At 44.2% G+C, this 7,245-nt stretch overlaps 1 protein-coding gene across 1 annotated transcript in view; it reads right to left on the minus strand.

Moving 5' to 3' along the window:
• ERO1A (endoplasmic reticulum oxidoreductase 1 alpha) overlaps positions 1-7,245 on the minus strand; it is a 65,910-nt gene that overhangs the window by 36,823 nt on the left and 21,842 nt on the right. The window lies entirely within an intron of this gene.

Below are 7,245 nucleotides of genomic sequence, written 5' to 3' on the forward strand. Positions count from 1 at the left end.
AGCCCAACAGAGCAGTCAGTTAACGGACGTGCTCAGACTATGATCGCCTGGCAGGGGCAGTGGCAGCACACCTGGCGGACAAGATAAAGGAATCCCTGGAGGCCATGGTGGGGGTAGCGCTGTCCCCTATTAAAGAACAGGTCACACAGCAGGGAGCCAGAGTGGCAGAGCTGGAACAAAGATTATCTAACACCGAGGATGAGGTGATGACGTTAAAGGGTAAAATGAAGGAGATGGAGGAGGGTTCCCAGGCTATGAAAGAAACTGGAAGATCTAGAAAACCGTTCCAGGAGAAGCAACTTAAGGCTAGTGGGGTTACCGGAAACAATAAGCATGCGGCAGCTGGATAGCATTTGTGAAGCAGAGCTTCCCAAGGTACTGGGCCTGACACACAAATGCAGTGGAAAGAGCGCACAGAGTGGGCCCTGTAAGAGAAAACACGGGCGCATGGGGAGCGGACGGGAAGGAGGGTAATGCAGGGGTGACTGGATCAGCCAGACCGCGCCAAGTCATAATAAAATATTTGGAATACAAAGACAAAGAAGAGTTGTTGCGAGCATTTAGAGGACGGAGGACCCCACTGTCTCTACAAGGACATAAAGTATTGATCTTTGGGGACTATTCGGCAGAGGTCACCCAGAAAAGGAAGTCCTTCAGTAAGATATGCACTACACTGTACCGCAAGGGTATAAAGTTTCAGCTACTCTATCCTGCCCTTCTGAGAGTGACAAAACAAGATGGATCTCTTTTTATGACAAAGGACTTGAGAGAGGCGGAGAGATGGATGGAGGAGATGGAGGACAGAAACCTGACAAGTGAATCTACGGAAAGGAGGGGTGGTCGATACGGGGAGAGGGAGGGGGAGGTGGGCTGAAACGAATGGAGGGAGAGGAGAGAGGAAGGGAAGGAGCCTCACATGGAGAATCCCAAGGCACGAAGATCGCCGCCACACAAGTCTGGAAACCAGGGCAGGGGAGTGCCATGAGAGAGACTCTGGTGGGAGGATTTGAAGAAAAGAAGAAAAAGGTTTTTTTGTTTTTTTTTTTTGACTGAACTGTGGGACTTATGGGAGGGGAGATTGGTGGATAGTTGAGGTCGAAGGTGTTTTTTTTTTTTTTTTTTCCTTTCTGGCCTCTTCTTTTTGGTTCCCCTCGTCTCTTCAGATTCTATTGATCTTGCCTACTCTGAGGGGTAGGGGAGTACGGGCTTCTTTCTCATTTGTATTTTTTTGATAAACTTCTCTGTGGGGTGTTGGGATGTCCGCACCGTTGGGAAGAAGAGGGATTCGGGGTTCAGAAATAACAAATACTATGTATGGGAGAGGAGGGAGGGGGCGTTATATGTTGGCACGAATATTGACCAAGAAGGCCTTGTCTGGGCGAGTTGGGTAACAAATTAACGAGGGGTAGGCTATGTATAATTCTTAATTAGGTGGCTGAGGGGGAATTGCGGAGCCAGGAGCATCACAGAAAAAATGGGAGTGAAGAGACGTTTGATTGTAAAGGGGGGGTTAGTTGAGGGGTTGTTAAATGATAATAGAAATAGGAAGGGTAGATGGGTTCAGGGAAAGCAACGGCATAAGCTCACCAAACGCTTGGAGGAAACACAACATCACACATATGAAAGACCACATGGCGACTTGAAATATTTGAGGAATTGGGATAATGGTTAAAATAGTGACATGGAATGTGAAGGGATTGAAATCACCACATAAACGTATGATGATATTGAGGCAACTCAAAAGATTGAAAGTGGATATAGCATTACTACAGGAGACACACTTACCCCAGGGGGATTTCTTTCGTATGCAGAAATTATGGGTGGGAAAAGTAGTTGGGTCAGGCTCCTTGGGACGCAAGGCAGGGGTGATGATTCTAATCAACAAAAATTTTAATCACACGATAGTGTCCCAGACCAATGAAGAAGGGAGGTATATCCACATCAAGCTTTCCAGTCCACAGGGAGAATTTGGTAAACATAACATATATGCCCCCAACAACGAACAAACTTCTTTTTTTAACTTCATCACTCAGAAACTGGAAAAGGATACAGAACTCAAAAGGGTAGTGGGAGGGGACTTTAATGCAGTGGTTTCAAGGGGGGAAGACAAGAGATATAGTAGGGATGATGGTAGGCCAAATAGGGAGGTAAAAGGTTTAATGGCCAAGCTTTTGGAGGACACAAATCTGAAAGATAGCTGGAGATTGTATCATCCAAATGACCGGGAGTACACTCACTATTCACATCCTCATGAAGCGTGGTCCAGGATTGACTACATCTTGGTTGACCAATTTCTGATGCATAGGGTTAGGGATGTGGTTATTGAAGATATGGTGATATCGGATCACAGCCCGGTGCTTCTAGACATCACTGATATAATACAGAGGGGGACGGATTATCTGTGGAGGTTTCCGTCGTTTTTGCTTAGAGACAAGGAATTTGCCAAAACTCTGACCGAATGGTGGGATGATTATAGCAGAACTAACAGTGAACATGAGGCAGATGTAATGTTCTTCTGGGAAACAGCAAAAACAGTATTGAGAGGGAGATTGATGGGACATGTAGCTAAACTTAGGAAACATACTCACAAACAATACCAAGACGCAAGTGAGGCCCTCAGAGAGAAATACACGTGGTACTTAGCAAACAAGACGCAAAGTGCGAAAGAGGAGTGGAAGGCAGCGAGACAGGAATTTCACTCTTGGGCGGGGAAAAGAGAGGATCTGATACGATCACAACAGGAAGTTGACCTACACAAATTTGGCAATAAAGCGGGGAAACTATTGGCCAATCTGGCGAAAGGACGACGACCAATGACCTTGATAACTAATATGACTAGACCGGACGGGAGCAAATCCTCAAGCCCACAGGAGATTACAGAGATTTTGGGGAATTATGCAAAATTATATAGCAAGGGGGAAGAGACGGGTGACAGGGGCAGTGATCTGTTGGAAAAAATAAAACTCTCGCAAATAACTACGGAAGAGCGGTCTAGATTGAACGCGGAAATAACAATAGAAGTACAGTCGGTAATAGGGGAATTGAACGTACACAAGGCACCGGGACCTGACGGGTTCAATGGGGAATTTTATAAAGAAATGAGAGAGCAGATAGCACCGGTTCTGACTAGAATGTACAATAAAATACTGGGAGGGTGTGGAATTTCGGGACATCTCAACACTGCGTACATAAAATTGATACCCAAGGGTGATAAGAATCTAGACAATCCAGCAAATTATAGGCCAATTTCATTAATAAACCAGGATCTCAAAATTTTGGCCAAATTGATGGCCAATAGGTTGGCGGAGATAATACCAAATTTAATTTCACCGGCACAATCGGGGTTTGTTAAAGGGAGGGCAGCGGTGACAAATGTGCGGAGGGCCATGTTGGTAATGGATGCCATTAGACATAGGGATCTTCGAAAGGAGGAGTGTCCAGCCATGGTCACGCTTGATGCTGAAAAAGCGTTCAACAGCGTGGGGTGGACATGGCTGGAGACGGTGCTAGATAAGATGGGGATAAGGGGAGCTTTTCGTACATTCATAGGAGTATTGTATGCGAATCCTCAGGCGAGGGTGGCGACGCCCGGGTTCCTGTCGCGGTCTTTCCCATTGAGCAAAGGGACTAGACAGGGATGTCCACTGTCACCCCTCCTGTTTAATCTTGCCATTGAGCCATTGTCTCGACTGTTAAATGAAGGAGATTGTTTCGAAGGTATTAGTGTCGGGAAGGAACGACTGCACTCAGCCCTATTTGCGGATGATATCATATTATTCATGAACAACCCTCAGAGTGACCTACCAAAAGTGATAAAACAGATAGAGGAGTTTGGGAGCTTGTCGGGTTTTAAACTGAACAGAGCAAAGTGTGAAATACTATTTCTCTATGGGCAAAAGATGCCACTAATGGTAGCAGATGGAACAAGGGTGGACATCTGTGGGATACCAATAGCAAAGTCACACCTTAAATATCTAGGAATACAGATGGGACGTACGTCAGCGTCGATATATGAATTGAACTACAAACCTTTGATACAGAAAATAGAACGGGAACTAAAGATGTGGGAAGGGCTACCGTTATCTTTGCTAGGTAGAAATCATCTCTTGAAAATGATGTGCTTTCCAAAGTTACTCTACCCAATGCAGACCATCCCCATGTTGTTGAAGCACACAGACATAAATAGATTGAATAAAGCATTCTCGACATTCCTATGGAGGGGGAAAAGACCGAGAATCAAAACGGAAAAATTGATGCAATCTTTGGAACAAGGAGGCATTAAACTGCCAAATAGAGGGTATAATTTGGCATGCCTGATGAGACACGCCATAGACTGGTTGAGGAAGACAAATGGGCATTCTGACATACGTTTAGAGAGTGAGTTCTGTAAACCCTGGGATTTAGAGGCACTATTGCACACGTCATTGGCCAACATACCAAGGAACATTAAATACTCACTGGTATGTAGAGATACGGTGATGGCCTGGAAAGCAGTGAGGAAAAAATTCAAGTTGTCCTGGAGAATATCCAAACATCTTGATATATGGAGGTTCCCAGATTTCCCAGCGGGAAGGGACAACAAACTATTTTCAGAATGGAGGAACAAGGGGATAAAAAGGGTGACGGATCTAATACATGAGACGGAGAATAGATGGCTGACATACCAGGAAATCGTGACAAAATATGGGCTATCCACATTTCAAATCCTCCAATACAAACAGATAAAAAAGGGGCTAATGTCACAACTGAGGGATGTTAGAATGGAACAGGTGACGAATGACATGGACAGAATTATTATGAAAGACCGACATGAGAACTCTATCTCTGCATCATATAAAGCTTTGAGGGAGGTTTTGATTCCAATATGCCCAGAACAAGTCTGGAGAACATGGGCAAGACAACTGGGTGACTCTGAAGCAGGGGAGAAGATATTACAGGGGTGGATGAAGATGAGGAAGGAGGTGATTAATGAAGGTTGGAGGGATACACAATATAGGTTGATGCATAGAGCAATCTATGGTTGTAACATCCCAAATACACAACAGATAAACAGAGTGACCCATTGCCCCAAATGTAAATTGCCAAAAACAGACCTATTCCATGGGATCTGGCAATGCCCAGAGAGCCAGAAATTCTGGAAGAGACTGCAAACATTTATGCAAAAAGTGGGGAGTGTGGAAGTTGAAATGGATCCATTGCTGTGGATCTTTCATTATAGGAACAAAGGACAGGTAGTAATAGGAGGGGAGGACCAGAGTCCCAAATTACCAAAATTGTTTCATGGGGTGGCTATGATAGGCAAGAGGGCTCTACTGTCCAAATGGCTTGAGGGAAGTGTGCCGTCGGAGGAAGAGGTGATGGGACAGATTAAATCTTTACTCAGAATCGAACAGTTGGAGGCGGAAAGGAACAAGGAGGGCTTGACGGGTAAATTTTTTAAAAAATGGAGGCATTTCATAGTAATACAGTGTGATGAAGAAGAAATAAGGAGAATAGTAAGGCCCTTTAAATATACAGAATGGTACCTATTGGAGGACATCCAAAACAATTTGGGGAAACTGAAGGTGGCTAATGAAGGTGAGGTGTAAGGTCCTGGTTGGGACAGGAGTTAAAAAGGAAAAAATGTGTGGTGATATTTTACAGGGGTGATGCTTGCAATCTGTGTTTTACAAGTGGTCTAGACAAAGTGTGTGCGAAGTTGCTAGGGGAGATCACTGAAAATGTAAGAGGAAGAGGGTTTGTTCAAGGGAGGGTTGGAAGGGAGGATGATAGGCTAAGTTATTGTCTGTTTATTGGAAATATGACTTGTTATGTGAAATGAAGCAATGTCTATGAAAATTTGAAATAAAAATTTGTGTTTAAAAAAAAAAAAAAAAAGCCTATACAGACAGAGGCAAACGGACACAAAAGGTGGGACATAGCCCTAAAATGAGGCATTCAACACTTCAGTGTCAGAACAGACATGATCAATCAAAGCAGCCAGCATGCAGGATTTTACTGCCAATGTATAAATTTCTGGGTTGTTTTTAATGGCTTGCAAAAAAAAAAAAAAAAAAAAAACACAACACCAAACAAAATTACCAATATCAGGTCCACAGAAATCCAATATCCCCAAACTTCTATACGGCCTAACCACACAAGAAAATCAGCAGATAAGGATAGACTTTTCTCCTAAACCGGATATTAGCGCCACACAAATACATGGGGACCAGAAGAATTCTGACGTTCAGTGTTCGTGGAAATGGTGAAAGGAAAAAAAAAAAAAAAAAAAGGTCACACGTCAAAAGTCAGTGCAAGATAAGAACAGAATCCACCAAGTTAGGCAACTTTTCTGTAGAATTTCACAACCTTTACAGAGGAAGTTTAAAGCATACCTATCGTTCCATGAGACTTAAGAAAAAGCTTTCTACACGATGACTGACAGTTTCTGGACATTATATATCACATATCCTTTTCACTAGCTTTCCCCCCCCTCTGCAGATTCCGTCACCAATTTTCACTCGTCTCTGAGCTAGTGAGTGAAGATTAGCTGTTCTGATGTCTTCCACATGCACACACGAGAGATTACTGCACTTCCGCCTCTATGCAGCACATGTTCAGAAGCGGTATGGAAGACAATATAAAGCAGTACTGAACAGTGTAGCTGTGCCTCCAGCAATAGGTTGTGATTACTCAAAAGCTGCATTACTGTGCATCTGATATTACCATTTCACCACCATTTCAGATTACCATGACACCACCATTTCAGAGTGAGCTCGTAGACTGTCTTGTTTTGAGAAGGACAGATTTTAACAGGTTTTCAATGTGAATGAAAAGTTTATAAAGTAGGAAGAGGGGGAGAAGTGTCTCATAAGTGGAGCAAAGTAGATTTCTCGGATAAGATACATTACAAAGTTACTTTTAAGGCCCTTTTACATTTAGCGATGCACCAGCGATCCGACCCGGTCAGGATCGCTGGTGCATCGCTAAATGATCGCTAGTGAGCTGTCACACAGGCAGATCTCACAGCGATGCAGCAGCGACGCAGCGCACGATACTCACCATTCACACACAGCGATGAAGACGTCCTCCCGCCCGCCTCCACGCGTCGCTCGTCGTCACAGCAGGAAGCCCCAGCAGGAAGCAGCCGACGAGAAATGGAGCCGGACATTCTCGCGCGATCAGCGATGGACAGCGGGGGAGCCGGTCGGAGGTAAGTATCACACATAGCGATATCGCTAGCAATATCTCTATAACGTCACAAAA

This window comes from Dendrobates tinctorius, unplaced genomic scaffold (assembly GCF_039654945.1).
Source record: "Dendrobates tinctorius isolate UK_male_01 unplaced genomic scaffold, ASM3965494v1 ptg000058l, whole genome shotgun sequence".
Lineage (NCBI taxonomy): Eukaryota > Metazoa > Chordata > Amphibia > Anura > Dendrobatidae > Dendrobates > Dendrobates tinctorius.